Source organism: Xenopus laevis, chromosome 2S (assembly GCF_017654675.1).
Source record: "Xenopus laevis strain J_2021 chromosome 2S, Xenopus_laevis_v10.1, whole genome shotgun sequence".
In the NCBI taxonomy this organism is placed as follows: domain Eukaryota; kingdom Metazoa; phylum Chordata; class Amphibia; order Anura; family Pipidae; genus Xenopus; species Xenopus laevis.
Genome location: NC_054374.1, coordinates 101,166,057 through 101,185,060, shown reverse-complemented (window position 1 = coordinate 101,185,060; position 19,004 = coordinate 101,166,057). Strand labels below are relative to the sequence as shown.

The 19,004-nt window shown below is 38.5% G+C and overlaps 1 protein-coding gene across 1 annotated transcript in view; it reads right to left on the bottom strand.

Annotated features, from left to right (window-relative positions):
• Positions 1-17,027, bottom strand: part of st6gal2.S (ST6 beta-galactosamide alpha-2,6-sialyltranferase 2 S homeolog) — a 71,955-nt gene extending 54,928 nt beyond the window's left edge. The window contains exon 1 of the mRNA XM_018249752.2: positions 16,584-17,027. The gene's annotated coding sequence lies outside the window, so the exon portion shown is untranslated. The remainder of the gene's footprint in view (positions 1-16,583) is intronic.
• Positions 17,028-19,004: the final 1,977 nt, after the last annotated feature.

The window sequence follows — 19,004 nt, the reverse complement described above, 5'->3', positions numbered from 1 at the left end:
TGAAAAAGTATCCATCCTCTTGACCCTCCCCTCTCATTTTATAAATAGTACACTGAAATTATATTTTCTGACATTTTTATGTCAAAGCTTTGAACCTCAAATGCAGTATTTTCATTCTGGTATTTCTTAATAAATAACTATAATACGTGCAAAAATATTCAGCAACCACATTTGAATATTTTCAGAAAAATTTTTACAGCTATATTTTGAGGTACAGTAAGTGGGGTATTTACTAAAAGTCGATTTTTTCTCACTATAATAAAAAAATTGACCAAACTCTGAAACCCGAATCCCTTAAATTTACCAAAAGATCTGACCGAAAAAGTTGTTGAGGAAAAAATGTTGTGACAAAATCATGCGGCAATTCAAATTGTTCGATTTCTTTTAATTGTCACCCGGAAAATTCCAATTTATCGGATTATCTAATGATAACCAGCATCAAACAGTCCAAAACTATTGAGAATCATGTAGGCAAAAACATGTTCCATTTGTTAAAGGGACCCTCTGCCATTGACTTCTACACGCTTTCCTACTTTTGCTCAAAACACTCAGGAATAAATCAGATCATCAGGAGGATTGCAAAGATTGACGGCTGTGAATAAACATAACATCCAATATTAAATAGACAAAGTTCTCCCAAGATGAAAAAGCTTTTACAATACATTCAAACAGTATTTACAAAAGTTTTTTCCTTTTTCAATTGTGTTTCTGAGTTAGAATGCATAAAAGTTACATAGTTAAATCAGGTTGAAAAAAGACAAAGTCCATCAAATTCAACCCCTCCAAATGAAAACCCAGCATCCATATACTCACCCCTCCATACTTTCACATAAATTCTATATACCCATACCTATACTAACTATAGAATTTAGTATCACAATAGCCTTTGATATTATGTCTGTCCAAAAAATCATCCAAGCCATTCTTAAAGGCATTAACTGAATCAGCCATCACAACATCACCCGGCAGTGCATTCCACAACCTCACTGTCCTGACTGTGAAGAACCCCCTACGCTGCTTCAAATGAAAGTTCTTTTCTTCTAGTCTAAAGGGGTGGCCTCTGGTACGGTGATCCTCTTTACGGGTAAAAAGGTCCCTGCTATTTGTCTATAATGTCCTCTAATGTACTTGTAAAGTGTAATCATGTCCCCTCGCAAGCTCCTTTTTTCCAGAGAAAACAATCCCAACCATGACAGTCTACCCTCATAATTTAAGTCTTCCATCCCTCTAATCAATTTAGTTGCACGTCTCTGCACTCTCTACAGCTCATTTATATCCCTCTTAAGGACTGGAGTCCAAAACTGCACTACATACTCCAGATGAGGCCTTACCAGGGACCTATAAAGAGGCATAATTATGTTTTCATCCCTTGAGTTAATGCCCTTTTTTATGCAAGACAGAACTTTATTTGCTTTAGTAGTCACAGAATGACACTGCCCAGAATTAGACAACTTGTTATCTACAAAAACCCCTAGATCCTTCTCATTTAAGGAAACTCCCAACACACTGCCATTTAGGGACAGATTTACTAAGGGTCGAATATCGAGGGTTAATTAACCCTCGATATTCGACTAGGAACTAAAATCGTTCGACTTCGAATATCGAAGTCGAACGATTTAGCGCTAATCCTACGATCGTACGATCGAAGGATTATTCGTTCGATCGAACGATTAAATCCTTTGAATCGAACGATTCGAAGGATTTTAATCCAACGATCGAAGGAATATCCTTCGATCAAAAAAACGCTGGCAAGCCTATGGGGACCTTCCCCATAGGCTAACATTGACTTCGGTAGCTTTTAGCTGCCGAAGTAGGGGGTCGAAGTTTTTCTTAAAGAGACAGTACTTCGATTATCGAATGGTCGAATAGTCGAACGATTTTTAGTTCGAATCGTTCGATTCGAAGTCGAAGTAGTAGTCGAAGGTCGAAGTAGCCCATTCGATGGTCGAAGTAGCCAAAAAAACACTTCGAAATTCGAAGTTTTTTTAATTCGAATCCTTCACTCGAGCTTTGTAAATGTGCCCCTTAGTGTATAACTTGCATTTATATTATTTTTGCCAAAGTGCATAACCTTGCATTTATCAACATTGAACTTATTTTTTTCATTTTGCTGCCCAGTTTTCCAACAAATCACTCTGCAAAGTGGCAGCATCCTGCATGGAACCTATAGTTCTGCACAATTTAGTATCATCTGCAAAATTAGAAACAGTACTTTCAATGCCCACCTCCAGGTCACTGATAAACAAGTTGAAAAGCAAGGGACCTAGTACAGAGCCCTGCGGTACTCCACTAACAACACTGGTCCAATTAGAAAATTACCACCACTCTTTGTACACACATGGTAAAAATATTTGAAAATAACTAAATGTCTTCATTTGCTTTAATAAACAGAGAGAGTACTCTAAATTATAAATTGTATTTACATGTTCAAATTGATTTAGAATAGGATATAGCATGAAAACATTCAAAGTGGTGTTTTTGTATAAACGCCATATTCATTGTGCTGATTCAAAGGTTTGAGGCAATTAAGCTTTGCAAATTGTTTGTACATTTTGGCTACAGCTTCGAAAACATAATAGCCTGTGCATTTTCTGAGACCTGTGGTGTTTAGTAATATCCTCTCCAGGGAGGTTTGTGTTATTTTGTTCTAACCACTTTAATTAGTTTTTTAAATGTACTTGCATTTGTATTCTGATTTACAAATATTAACCCCATGTCCCACTCACTGGTTAACTAGTCAGTGCTGGCCTAAGGCTATATGATGCTTCATAGAAAGAGCTGAAATGGCATTATATGAAATAGAGTATTAATAGACCTATTAGCCCACATCTCAAATCTAAAATGTTTTAAAGGAAGCTAAGGGAGAGGTCCACCACTGGAGGTAAACTGTAAAGTAAATAAACTGTAATTATGCAGCATTATTGAATAACATATCCTTCACTTAAATGCCATAATTATTTAAAAACAGTAAAACTTAAAATTAGGAGTTTAATGGAAAAGTATACCCCCAACATTAATACTTAAGTATATTAAAGAATCTTACCAAACTGGTATATATATTAAATAAATATTGTCCTTTTACATCCTTTCAGTTGAGCCCCCATATTATGTTATTCTCTGTGCTGCAGAGATCACCTGGCCAGAAATACTGCAGCTGTAACATATAACTATATCTAACTATAACAGGAAGAACTTTGCCCTTTAATTGGCTCATGTGACCTAACATGTATGGGGGCGGCCCTTAGTTCTTAAAATGGCAATTTTCTATTTATGATTATCCAAAGGCACATACTACAAAAAAAGTATATTATTATGAATATAGTTTATTTACAGGAAGCAGGGTTTTACATACTAACTGTTTTGTGCAATATATTTTTATTTTTATAGTTTTCCTTTAAGAAATACAGGATTCACACAAGTATTCCATCCCCACACTCTAATATTTTGTTAAACCACTTTTTACAAAAAAAAGTTCTTTGACGTAAGTATGTACCCTGGTGACGCATTTTGTGTCTTAGGCTAAGAGTAAGTGTCCCTTGGTGACATGAAATGCATCAGGCTTTTTTTGTTTTATTTATGGAAAATAAACATGTAATCTTTTAAACGTCAACATCCTGGCTTCCTGATTTTCTACTATATACAGTCCGGTATGTGCCAGCCTGCAATGTTGTTTTCTTGTGCACATTCCCTCTGCTGAAGGTATGGGGCAAGTGCACCCAGACCCACCGTACTTAGCGGTAAGCATTGACTTTAACAACCCCAACACAGTCGTTATCCTGCATTTGTTTAATAAGTGGCCATACACTGGAGCAATTCAACATCCAATCAGCAGTTAGATTTTATACATCTCCAGCAGGTAGAATAATAAAAAAAGCAAATATGGTTTGTTGCTATTTGTGACTGCATCTGGATTAATCTGTACCTTTTATTTAGCAAAAGCAGTAATTTGCACTGATTTGGCAAACCATTATCATTATTTTTATCAACATGTTTTTTTACAGTGCCAACTAAAATGTATTTTTTTGATCTGGCAAGCTGAAAAATCTGATTGCCCAGTGGTCACATTTGTCATTGTCATCAATCTGCTAACCGTTAATGATAAAGTTACTTAGATGACTTTGGATAAATGGTCCTCACATTTTCAGCCAGTTTGGCCCTCCATGGATACACACACAAAAATAATCACCACCTGTGATTCAGTTAATATTGTTTATGTTTTACACAGCACCAGACTGTTGTACAAAGAACTTAAAATTAGTGCAACTATACAAATTCTAAACTTATGAAAAAAAATAGTTGTTGCAAGTTGTAATTATAGAAATGGCAGAACAGTGCTCAACTGTATGTATAGAAGACTAACAAGATGAACTATAAATGTAATAAAAATCTCTTTCTCAAACTGCTACCACCAAAAAGAGGTGCTAATTACAACTACAGCCAGTCACATTGCCAGTCACATTGCCAATTTCTGTACAAAATTTAGTACAAAACCTAGGAAACAATCATTTGGTGAACGTCAACCAATGACTTTTATGTGAGCTGCAAACTGCAATTTCAGAAATTATATTGCCCATTGCAGCACTTGGTCATAAACTAAGAAAAGTTCCAAAGCAAATCTACTTCAGCTTCTCATATACAATATTGGTGGTTGGTCATAAGATGTGTGACAGGATGTAAAGTTTTTTACCAATACTGGAAGCACTTCACTGTGCAAACCACTCAACAGATTAGTCATAATTACTGAAAAGCAGAAGCCTAACTATAGCCATATGAAATTAAATATAAGAGGCATGACCTTGTTGGAGAGGCTGAAACATTTATCTTTGAAGAGATTAATGAGCAGATTGATGAGGCACTGGTGCATTGAAGGGGTTGACTAGGTTAGGGAGTTGGACAGATATGGAACAACTTGACTTGTATACTCAAGAGATCACAGGTCAGATGGGATGGCTGTAAACAGTCATCCTAATAAGTCTACATTAAACAATTTAGGGTCAGGGCACACAGGCAGATTCAGGGAGATTAGACGCCCGGCAACTAATCTCCTCTTCTTCGTGGCGACTAATCACCCCGAACTGCCTCCCCTGCCTTCCTGCCAGCTAAAATGTAAATCGCCGGCGGAATGGCACTCAACTCAATTAGCTTTCCGAACTCACCCAAAGTTTCCTTGTGAGGCAGTTTGGGGAGATTAGTCGCCCCGAAGAAGAGGAGATTTGTCGCCAAACGACTAATCTCCCTGAATTTGCCTGTGTGCCCTGACCCTTACTGTCAAATATATCTCTTTGGGGGTGAGATCCAGATCACTAGCTTGTGGTGAGTAATAATAAATTGTTATTAACAAAAATTAAGAAAGCACCAACAAATAAAGGACCTAAAATTATCAGGCTATAGACAAACTAGGTAAACATATTTTGTAACACCATATTCTCTTTGCAGCAGTAAAACCTGCAATTGGAGACAGATGTACATTCCCAAAATGCAGCAAATCATCAGTAAAACATTTGCTTGGATAATGAGAAACTACTTTTACAGTTTCACAATTTGTCTTAGATTCTTCAACATCTCTAAATTCTAAAATAATAATTTCTATTTTAATTTGTGTTCTTCACAATTAACCACTGTTACAAAGTGGATTGCTGGTCATTATGATGTGAGCAACTTTTTAGCATATGTTTAGCACTGCCAGAGAGTGAACATTTCAATGAGTTGAGGGGTAGAAGCTGACAAGACGTGAGAAAGTAAAAGACCTTGGCAATAAAAGAGTAGGATGCATTTTACCAACAAAAATTGCCTCCATTTGCATTTGTGCAGTATCTGTGACCATCTAAGAATAATATAGTGCCATATACTGTAGACATAGACTGACATTGCAATTAGCTGCCAGTAGAATTTGTTAATTTTGGTGTATGTGATCAAATAAAACAATATAGCTGAAAGAACAGTCACAGATATATATTACTGGCAGCACACTGGCTTAGTAGTTAGCTCTTCTGCAGCACTGTGGTCTAGATTGCTATCTGTCATTATCTGTAATGAGTCTTTGTGTTCTCTGCATTAGTTTCCTCTTCATACTTCAGTTTTGTCCCTCTCTCAAACAACAATACAAGTTGTTTAATTGACTCCTGATGAAACCGTCCCTAGTGTGATGTGTGAATAAGATAAAAACATTAGATTATAAACTCTGCTTTAGTAAGGAGTGATGTTGCACAACCGATGTAAAGCTAACATAAGGTCAATTTTAGTTGTGGCTTATTTGATTGTGGTGAACATCTGAACATATTGGGGCAGATTCAATGAAGGGCAAAGTGGCCGTCGCTACCGACGATTCGCCAGAAATCTCATCCGCAGGGACATCGCCAATTCACTAACAGGACAATGTGCTTACGAATGAGACTATCGATAGCGTCTGTTCGCACCCTATCACCAGGCAGCTTTTCGCTCTGGCTAACAGTTGTTACTCTGCAAATTCACTAAGATGCAAATTTTACTGAACATTATCTCTTTCACCAGAGTTTACTTTGCCACCTCAGACTAGGCGAAAAGATAAAACTAAGCTACATCTTCCTCAATCTTATGTCAATGACATCATATCCTGTATGCCGGAAATGCATTAAAGTTGTAAAAAACGCTGGGGGCTTTTCTTTTTTTTAAAGTGGGATTGTCTTCAAAAGTCCGAACTATTAAAGATTTATGTGTGAAAATGTTTTTAAACTAATTTGAGGGGCATGCCACATATGTTTAAGGGTGGGCTCATGTCTAGGGCATTACAGGATCTCTTCTGTCTTTATTATGGCTCATTGGACATGTGTTTGAAAAAGTGGGTACTTCAAGCATTTGCACTAACATTACTATTAAAGATGTCCATACGACCTTTAGGTACCTGTCCTATTCAAATTAACCTAAGTGCAAGAGTGCTAGTGAAGTTTTGCTATGAAATGCATGCCCAGCCGATGTAACACTAGCGAAAATTCTCCAGCATTCGGCTGCTGAGATGCAACTTTGCATTTTAGTGAATTAGCGTAGTGGTAACTTATTTGCGCCTTGCAAAATGGCGAGGAGTGTGGCAAACACAGGTGGAAAAATATTCAAAATCTTTCTTATAAGAGTATAAATTTAGTAATTCGGTTATGGCCTTATCTCTTGAATAATTTCACAAGCAGATAACAACTGTCACAGATAAATATTAAACAACCCACAAAATGGCCACGGTGGCACCAACAACACAGCAGTTTTTCTGATATCCAACCAAATGACTTATAGCTGTCGTTTTAAAGAAAACTACTAAACATCGGTTTAGCCTCGTTATTACAACAGGTGGTGCTCTTCCTGGTTTTGGTATTTCAGTGCTTGTATTCTGTCAACATGCACATGTGATTTACACCCTTCTTTAAAAATAAAAACATATGGACAAGTGTTTTTGTTAACTGGTTTTATTACAGAAATGCCATACACCTGGAAAAGGAATGTTGCCCCAGTTGGGGTGGCTATGCCAATTGATTGCATGAGGTTTCAAGCAGCATTTCATTTTAATTTCCATTGTTACTTCAGTTTATTTATTATTTGAGATGCAAATGCAGTTCCATTAGCTATAGCAAAAATATGTTCTTCTTGTTTAATATGTAATGACTAAAAAGTGTAATCATAACACATGGATTATAAATAAACAACAGTGATGGTTTTGAAGATGGCCAAGATTTTCTAAGAGTGGAGTAAGACTGCCTTCTCCTTCATCCACAATTAATGGAAGAGGACATATATAGCTCAAGTTCCCATTCTGAAAGTATAGCTGTGTGACTTGAATGCCTAGTGCATGCACGGAATGCAGAAAGATTGTAAGAAACAAAGGAAAAGAGCAGAACACATTTTAAGAACCACATCACAACTGTATTATAATGACAATTGCTAATTCCAGATTTGAGGGAAACTAAACCAACCATGTGATCCTGCAGTAAGCCAGATTTTAGGGATAAAGCTACATTACCATTGCTGTCTGCAACAATACTACTGCATGTGTCACTGCTTCTTTTAGGTTTATACGGCTGACTACACCTTTTGTATGAAAAACACACTTGAAGAGGGAAAAAACCCTTTGTGTTAAGCCATTATTGATTAAAAAAAGAATAATTGTTTTCACTCATGCAAGAAATGCTTTGTTCAAAAGTTACTGATTAGCAAAGCTTGACTGCTCTTAATTCAGTTTGAGCACTGAAGCCTGTGGGTGAAATTTTAGATTTTCTTTTCTGAGTAACCTACATGGTAGCACCTACTTATATGTATACACACTGATAAATTAAGCTCTATGGATAGAATAGCTATAGGGTAGAATAGAATAACACATTTATAGAAAAATAAAATATTTAAAGCATACTATACATGTGATTTTGCAGTTTTTGCATAGTAAAGACATGGATATGCAAACTCTTTACTAAACAACATGACTAGTAAAGCCAAAACTAATGTGCCCTAGATATAAATCCCAACAATTGTATTATTACAAGACTCAGCATTAACTATGTTGCTATAAGGGCTCTCCCGGGCACAAGCCAAATACCTTTAATGATAAAACCAGTATTTTAAGGGATGCTGTCATGATTTGTATGGTGCAGTTTTTATTTATAGATTACACCTTTTACACTGCAAATAATTCACTTTACAATATGAAATTTAATTCCTGAACCAGCAAGTCTATTTTTTGTAATATTGGGTGTGTAGGCAGCCATCTCAGGCCTGATCATGTGCTTTCAGAAAGAGCCAGCACTTTAGGATGGAACTGCTTTCTGGCAGGCTGTTGTTTCTCCTACTCAATGTAACGGAATGCGGATTTTACTACTGAGTGCTGTTCTTAGATCTACCAGGGAGCTGCTATCTGGTTACCTTCCCATTGTTCTGTTGTTAAGCTACTGGGGGGGGGGGAAGGGAGGCTATCACTCTAACTTGCAGTACAGCAGTAAAGAGTGGCTGAAGTTTATCCACATGACTGGGGGCAGCTGGGAAACTGACAATATGTCTTTACCAATGTCAGATTTCAAATGAAATATATAAAAATCTGTTTGCTCTTTTGAGAAACATATTTCAGTGCATAATTCTGCTGGAGCAGCACTATTAACTGATGCATTAAAAAAAAAAAAATATATATAGCTACCACAGTACCCATGATACAAGCTGTAAATAATTGGTATTTGGATGAATCTTTCATGAAGGATTCAAAATTTGTCCAAATTACAAAATTGTAGATTCAACGCATCCCTAGCCAATATATGGCCACCTTTACGCAAGACATGCTTACAGCATCTCCAATAAGTAAATGGGAGCTGTGAATAGCTCAACTGTGGCATTATACCTAGACAATAACAGCCAAAATACATTCACTATAAGCAATTCAGCTACTGTTGTTATTATGGTTAAAGGATAATGCCAATCTTGAGGGATGCGGTATTGCAGCTACCACACAAAAGTAAAAATAGCAATAGGCAGTGAAGGAAATTTTCTTTGCTCACATTCAAATATTGTCACATACAATGTCTATTTAAGGGTAATAGCATATGTGCATCTTCTCACAGCATTTATTCTTAAGAAATACAATCTGCAGCATAAATATGCCATTGTCATAAGGGTGAATGCATGGATTGTTGTTGAAAAAATTATATGAAGGCATTTGCTTCCAAAAACAACAACATTCAACCTTTTTGCATAAATAAAGATTAAACTGAAACTGTAAAGTTTTGAGTCTATTTGGGATCTTATGGCTATGTCACATGTGTCATTTTTATGCAGCATTATGACGTGGTATAAAAATGGCACATAAACAGTTCTACAGAAAGCAACACTGTAATACACTTGTTGTAAAACCTATTTTAAATTAAAGGAAACTATATCTTTGAAATGAATACATAAGCAATAGATAATTGACATCATATTAAGTGGCATGTTAAAGAATTTTACTAAACTGGTATATATATTTAAGTAAATATTGCCCTTTTACATCTTTTCCCTTGAGCTCCTATTTTATGATATTCTCTGCGCTGCCTCAAAGATCACCTGACCAGAAATAATGCAACTCTAACTGCAACGGGAAGAAGTGTGAAAGCAAAAGACAGAACTGTCTTATAATTGGCTTATGTGACCTAACATGTATGCTTTGTTTGTGTGCACTATGAATCGTAGAATTCCAGGGAACAACCCTTAGTTTTTAAAATGACAATTTTTCATACCTCCCAACATTTTGAAAATAGGAAGAGGAACTACAATTTTGACCATGCCCATTTTATGGCCACACCCCCATTACCATTTACATTTTACAAAATTTGACAGGTTATGGAAAGTTTGAACACATTTCTTGGGGTTTTAGGGTCAGTTTTTATGGGTTATTACAGTTTTGCTAATGAAGGTGAGTTGCCTTTTCAGCTGCAAGTCAGTTTCCCCAAGAGACTTGCTTGTCTTAAATAGTTACAATTGTTTCTTTTCTTATCTTAAATTGTAACAAATGTATCTAAGTGCACCTGCCATGTATTATTGGCTCTATGGCAAAAGCCAATTAAGTTTTAGAAGCGTTGTATCTTTTTCTTGCTGTTCACTGCAGGAGATCAAAGAGAAAGTAGGGACATTTCAGTAACAATCCGGGACTGCGGGTTGAGCTGTCAAAATCGTGACTGTCCCGTGAAAAAAGGCTCAAGTTACCCAGCAGATAGCAGATAAGCTCTGTAGAGAATAATGTTATCTGTTATCCATTATTTATCCTGTGCCATATAGCCTTTTTTCAATTTTCACCATTGCTACTCAGCAGCTTGTTTATATGAACTAGGTTTACCAGTGCAGGGCAACGCTACATGATATTTTCATTACTTTAAAACACTTTCATTTTTTGGTGTTACTGTTCCTTTAAGAGGGTCCCTTCATGGCTCAATGTATATATTTTTGAAGCTCTTTAGCTGCAGGAGTTCCAGCTGTGACTCTAATAATCACAATATATAAAGGTATTTGTGGCCGAGTCCTATTACTTGGCTACTGATTAGTTTCAGTATTAGTTAGATTAGTTCATTTACAGTACACCGAAAGGGTTTAGTATTTATGTTACTATATCCATATCAGATTAACTGTGAGTCAGAGTGCACAAAGTCAATATTTGTGGTTATCTGGAAAGATTAGCAAGAATGTAAATCTATTTTTTGCATGCATAATTTATAATTGTTGTTGTGCTTCGGGACTGCTATACATTTGTATTTACTGCCAGGTATAGGTGGCATAGTTTTGCACATTGAATGGAACGTAACAAATACAAATACAAACCTAGGTTAATGACACACTAGGCTGGCCCAAAGATTGTCCAAGCCGATCCGCTGCCATTTGCTCCTTGCTATAAGTGCACTGACATGCACCATATTTCTGTGCTGATATATAGGCTGAAATCTGCTTCAAGTGTGTGAGGCAGGAAAATCATCTGGTTTGCTATTGCTCATATGCTAGAGTCCCATGCTAGAGACATGCATCACATAAATGGCAGATGATCTGCCAAGCAAATTTTTTATTCTTCTCAAAACAGTTAATTACAATAAATTAGACAGGTTTCAATTTGTTTTCTTAATCTGATCAAAGAGCCAATATTGTCTGCCAATGTGGCCACTGTTGACGTACTGCTTACCTGTTTACTGTCTATAGCATAGGATAAATAGAATTGTCTGCAACCAACATCTGACTTACAGTCAGGCATTGATCAGGAAGGCTGGAAAATCCTGCCAGGTGAGGACTGCATGGGGCCTCTTCTCCTCACTTGGGTGACCAAATCAAGTAAAGATCTGACATCACCAAATGAGTGGATTTTCCAGTGTATTGCCAGCTTCATAATTTTACCTTGAAGAAATGCCAAAAAGACAATCCCATTCTTCTGGTAACATAGTCTATTTATTGTAGGATTAGGAAACTCAAATAATCTAAAGCACACTTCCACGTTTATACATGTTTTTTAAAATAACAAGCGCCACACACTGAGTTTTGCTGGTGACAAAGGTATAGGCAGCATTTTTATTTTCACTGTTGACTTTTTAAATTTTATTTATGCTATGGAACAATAGCAATGTCCAGACCTGTAATGAAGTCAACTTTAAGGGGATACCTCAATTTATTCATGTACCATTTAGCTACAAAACTGCTTATGCCACTAGGATGCACAATGAAATGTGGTCTACACAGAAAGTCTTTTATGCGTGCACAGATATAATTTAGAGTTTTAATAGAAGTATGGACATATTATAGTCATAGCACAGTTTACAGTGTTTTAAAAAGCATTTTTTAACAGTCTAAAATTACATTAAAGTGAACATTCAAATTGCTGTGCACATCCATTTGTCATAGGGCTGCAGGTCAATGGCAATAAGAGAAAGAAATGCAGTGCCTCAACATCATGCACAAGACTGATCTAGTAAGCACAAGAGCAGACACCCAACTACACTTGGTTGGAGACAGGTCTGGACTGGGATTCAAAATAGGGCCTGACTTTTTAAGTACACAGAGGCCCAAACAGCCACCCACCAGCCCACTAAATAGTGACTGTTTATGGCATCTTACAGCAGCCCCTCTGGCATTTGCCAGAACCCACAGATTGCCAGTCCGGGTCTGGTTGGAGAGATAATCGAATGAGTAAAGCATAAGTATAATAAGTTTCAGTGGGTTGTATGCCAACACTGACCTCACTAAACACAAGTTAAAAAGTCATCACTGTAAATTTATGACATCACTAAGATATATATATATATATATATTTTTTTTTTTTTTTCCCCACAGACATACCTGAGTCCACAGATTAAAAAGAAACAAGTACAAACCATTTCCTAACACCCCTTAGGTTCAAGATATACCATAGGGCCAGCAAGGGAAATCTGAAAATGCCAGATTTTTTTATATACCACCTATGTGAAGGAGTCAATGCTGGAGTCGTTTGGGGGAATGTAATATGTTTCGTTAGTGACCATGTTTGCTACATTGATTTTGACTGATTAGACCTCAACGACTTCCTCTCAAAGTTTGCAACCAAATTGCTTTTGCAAACGTTCGCAGTGTATTATTAAAATGTCACAATCGCAAACCATTTTTTGCGACAAAATATTTAGCAAAACTCCAGAGCAGGTGTTAGGGTAAGGACACACTGGACGATTTGTCGCCAACGTTTTTAAAAAGTAAATTGCGGAGACATGTGCAATTAAAAAGTAAATTGCGGAGACATGTGCAAAAGGTTCGCAATGTGCAATTAAAGATTAACAATGCAATAAAAGCCTATTGAAGAATATTACATTGCGACAGGCAAATTTTTATTGGCAAAGTTTTGCTCTTTGCGAATTTTATTACATTTCCCCCATTGTGTAACAAAAATCAGAGGTCACTTCTGAAGTTATTGCGCCAAGAAATGCTGGGGAAACTCTGCCACAAAACTGTTTTTTGGCACAAAACTGTGCCAAAAAACACTGGCCTGTCTGTTCACAAGTTATATAGTAATTGCATGCCAAGGGTTGAAGGGAGTCACTAAGCTCCTTAATGCTATATGGGCATTGTATCTGGGAGTTACTGTGTTTTTTAATTCATATTGGAAACAGAAGAAAGTGTATGTATGAAATTTAGAGTCGTGTTGAATAAAAAGTGGTAGTTGTTCTGTGGTGTTGTGGGCATTTTATTTTAGATGTTTGATTTACTTTCTTTGTTTATAATGTTTTATGTCCCATTGCCCTTAAAATCGCTTCTTAAGAGCAATGTCAGCCATAGACACACTACATATCCCATGCTTTTAAGATTTCAAAAGTTAAAGAAAAACTATATCCCCAATATGAAGACTAAAGCAACAGAACTTTGTTCAATATCATACCCCCCGAAATTTTTGAAAAATAGAAAGAGGGTTAAAACATGGCAAACAATTTTGTCCAGGGCCATTTTATGACCACACCCCCTAATTACCATGTTCATTTTACAAAATTTGGCAGGCTATGGAAAGTTTGAACACATTTCTGGGGGGTTTAGGGTCAGGTTTTTTTATGTTATTACAGTTTTTCTAATAAAAGTGAATTGTCCTTTAAGCTGCAAGTCAAAGTTTCCCCAAGAGATCTGTTTATCTTAAATAGTTACAATTGTTTCTTTGCTTATCTTAAATTGTTACAAATGTATCTAAGTGCACCTGCCACATATTCTGGGCTCTCTGCCAAAAGCAGAATTAAGTTTTAGGAACTTTGTATATTTTTCTGGCTGTTCAGTGCAGGAGATCAACGAGAAATTTGGTACATTTCAGTAACAATCCAGGAATTTGGGTTGAATCGGGACTGTCCTGTGAAAAACGGGACAGTTGGGAGGTATGTAATGTGATGGTATGGCTCATGTGACCTAAAATATTTGTTTGGTTTGTTTAAATGCACGGTAAACCCCAGAGGGCAGCCGTTATTCCTTAAAATAGCAATTTTCTATTTAGTAAAAAGTATATTATAAAATTAATGTAGCATTTCAACTTTGGTTTTCCAATACCCTGGCAGCTGATGATTGGGAGGCAGGAAGAATATAAACATCTTCTTTATGGCAAAGGTAATCTTCTCATAAAACCTATCACATGGAAGTTTTTTATAATGTTTTAAAAATGTTTTCACAGGGTTCAAAGCCCAGCACACAGTGGGCCTTTGTCTAGGAGAGAAAGGCGTTAATGGTTGTGCAATGGACCTAACTTGTGTTAGGGGTAAAGTTGTAAAACAGGCTAAGGGCTGAAGTAGGAGGCCATAGAAGTTACAATTCCAATCTTTCCTGGAAAAGATCTTTCCAGGAAAGATCATTTGTCAGATATACAGGTAGAAACAATAGAATTCTACCTTTATCTGATGATTCAGCACTAACAATGGCTGATGTTCGGGTGCCTTCAAAGGTGGCCAAACAAAATATGTTGGCCAGCCTGACTGACGAGGTGACCAACATCCAAGTCTTCTACCGATATTGGCTGGCTCGTCTTCCACCATACATGCACCGAATATTGTACAAAAATTTGTTTCATTCAATAGTATTGGTACGCCTATGGTCAAAGCAAGCGACTTTGTCGGATGTTCTGAAATCAACAGATCACATCCTAGAAGTAATAAAACTAATATTATGTATAATAATATCTTTCTAGGAGAAGCATAAAATCTTAGAAGCTCATCTCAACCTTTACATACTGTAATATTAAATTCTGGTCGGTAAAGTACATGAAAGGTTTGCCAGGAGATATGCTGCATGCTGTATTTTCAGCTGACAAGATAAATCCGGATACATGTTATTTTTCATTGAAAGACACTAACTGGCCGATATAGTTGTATAACCACAAGAAAGCATCAGATTTTATCTCAGCAAATTTTACATTACAGTAACCCACAAAATATGCAAGTGTTGTCGGTCTGGGTCTATCTGTGCAAAGTTTATTGTGTGTTTGTGTATTCCTGTCCTACTCCTTATGATCAGATTCAGTATAAAAGCATTTTGCAGTAGTAGCTTGAGTATTATCTAAAGCACTGTTTGGTACTTATAATCACTGTGTATGAGGGCATTATAAATGTGCAGCATGACATTACAATCTTGCATGGATTTATATTTCACTTGCAAACAGCTGGAAGCCTATGCGCACACTCACAGACTGTCAGTATTCACCAACATTATCATCACACAGACCTAGCGGTTTTACTCAGGGCTGCACACAGAATATTTCCTGTGCAGAGAATCCATGCTCCGCAGAGCTTACAGTCTAAATCAGGTATCATGGTCTGTTTTCTTAGAAGCAACATTATTTAATTAATGATCATACTTAAACTCTGACCTTGGTTTTTCAATTAGATAATTCTAACTTGGCGACAGTATTATGTCTGATCTCTTTCTTACAGCAACAGTGGGAACCAGTGCGTATAAAGTGCTCATTATTAGTCCCACTCACACACACAATTTCCAGCCTAAAAGTTACTGTTACAAGGTATTTAGTCACCACTATCCCCTTGGGGAGAAGAAGGCAGAGAAGCTTTAGCCTCTTCCTTCTTTCTAGGAATCCCTGAATAACTGCAAAGCTGCCAAATGTCTGCCTCCCCAGCACACTGCACTTCTGTCCACACACATTATAACAACATGAACTCCTGATAGGAACAAAAAAACCTGTGCCCTTCCACAGCAAACCTTCTGCTCACCACATCTCAGCCTGGCAGTGAGAAACTCTGTGCCCACTTATTCTCAGTGATTATTTCTATACAAAGCAGGGAAGGACATGGCTCAAGCCATTTAGCAATTCAGCAATGTATGAAAGGCAGTGCACATGAAGTAGAAATGGGATGCTACAGATTCCTGTACATGGCCAGGCTGTGCCATACTGTGTGCATAGGCTCAGTGCATAGAGCACCAACTGTACTTGCAGCAGGGAATACACATACACTCAACTACAATAAACACACGCGCATTGATCCTTGATCCCCAGCTAGGAAAGAAGGCAAGTCCCCAGGTGCGCACCAGATGAGTTCTTTGTCCGTGGGCTGCAACTATTCCCCGTGCCCGTGTGTAGAACAAAGCGCGCATTGGGCTGCTGCCCCCACAAACCATTCGGCCGCCCCTACCTGATCCTCCTCCTGCCTCAGGAGCGGCGAGTGACAGCGAGGAGCCGGGGAGCCGCTTCCTGCACTGCTGGGATGGAGACTAAGGACTCCGCTTGATGCCGTGGGACGGACATGTTTGCCGCTACCAGTGATCCTCAAGCTACTGATCTCTCACTGCTGCGCTCCCATTCCCTCCCCTTAATGGGACTAAACACAGGAGGGAGGGGGAGACTGGTGTGTGTCTGTGAATGTTACATCTTCCCTCCCATTCTTTGTCTGCTCTACTCACATTATTGCGCCCCTGACACGCTCTGGTTTGTGCATAGAAACGCTCATCCGTGCGCCACCTCACTCTGCTATAGGTGTTCCGCGTGACGGATGAGCTGGGACTACGTTCCATGTATGTGCTGCCAATGTCCATCCACTAACGCACCGTGCTGCTTTCCTGCAACCTCTAAGTGGTTTAGTCCCCACAAACGGCCAGTGATAGCCGGGTGGTCACTGACTGAAGCCAGCAAGTGTCCATTGAAACGTTATCTGCCCCTTTGATACTTTTCCTCCTTATCATTGGTCACTTTTTTTTTTAAACGTGGTCTGCGTCTGGATACTTGTGAAGAACACTCAACTGCCAATTATATTTTCTCTCCTCAGAGCTGTGGAGAAATAAGAACCATTTCCCACAGAGGGACTATGGAAATCGCTTCACACACAAGTGACATCACATGTGAAACATCTTTTTCACAGATCCCTTCCTGCTATTGGAATCACCAGTACTAGTGTGGCACATATGTACACTCATCACATGCTTGTGTCTCATGTAGGGGATCACCACTGTACATGCCCTTAACCCAATCCTGCCTGGCTCATTAGACATTCATTAAGAAGCACGCTGCAGACTGTGCTGAGTTTTGTACGGCGTGCATCTTAATAAATGGCTAATGAGCCAAGTAGGATGTGGATTTAATAAAAGCTTTAAAGGGCTCTTACACTTGAGCATTTTGTCTTGTGTTCCCATGTGGCAGTGCCAGTTTAATGTAAGGAAAAAAGCCTGGCACACGGAGCAAATTAAAACGGGGTCCTACCCCTGGTATGTTTATTGCGTCAAACAACGTTTCAGAGGGCGTTCCCCCATCGTCACCTGACGAAGGGGTACCGTGCCTGGCGCCACACCTTTGCACCCTAGTCACATATCTTCTGCCTATCCCTAGCTCAGGCCCTGCGTTGTGTTGACCAGTGTCAGACTGGGACACCTGGGGCCCACCATAAAAACTTAGACCAGGGGCCAACTAGCAGTAATAATTTCTTCATCTTCTCAATCAACCTCTATTCTCCTAGTCTGTTTGGTTGACATACTATAATCAATTATTCTATCTATTTAGTCGTTTTGTTCTCATAGAAGTAAGGAATGGCCATAAAATATGCCAAATGTTCAGCAGCATGAGGGCCCACTGACACCTGGGCCCACCAGGAGTTTTCCCGGTATCGGACACTGGTGCTGACTTTTTAAAAGGCATGCTCCAAATCTAGGATTAGAATTCGTCCGAATCAAAGTGCCTGGCAGAACCAAATCAGAATCCTTAAAAATCACATTAGCTTTCGTCACACAAACAAGCAGACCTGGATTTCAGTCATGTGTGCCCCAAGGCCAATTTGCGCCACAGGGTCCTAGCGCCCGGCATCTACACTGCGCAGAGTCCTAGCGCCCGCCAAATTCTCTAGCAATCCCTTGCCCCCCGCAGGAGCGTACACGCACTTAAAATGTGGCTGGGTGGCATGCCGCCCCTTCAGACTTGCCGCCCTAGGCCCGGGCATTTGTGGCCTCGCCATAAATCCTGGCCTGCAAACAAGGAAGTTAAAAAATGTTATCAAGGCTTAAAATTAGGGTTTATTTTGGTTCAGTATTCAGCCAAATCTTTCACAAAGGATTCAGGGTTCACCCAGACCTAAAATAGTGGATTCGGGAATCCCTACTTTTTAATCATAAGCAAGTTCCATTTCATCTGGATTTGGCGTTTCCATATGGCACAGTGTGTACAGACACTATAGAAAACAATGGGCTGTGTTAACTCGTGTTTCCTTTCAGTGAAATGCATAAAAACATCCTCTACAGGGGAAAGCAGGACAAAATGCCTGTGTGTAAAGAGCTCTAATGTGGTGAAGGTACAAAACAAAATGTATGTGCCCCCTGATGCTTGAAGCCAGTGGCATAACTTGTCATCGCCAGCCCTCCTGCAAACAAATTGCATACAGCAATGCCTACCTAGAACTACTGCCCACCCTGTCGCCGCTCGCCTTCTTCCTCTGGTCCCTGGCAGGTAGGAGAGCAGCTGGGGAGGGGGGGATTCTTCGCCATTAAACAGCTATAGGGAAAGCAGACCCAGCAGCACATATTATAAAGCAAATATATGACTAGACCTTTAAATGGGGTGTGTTTGTTTTAGC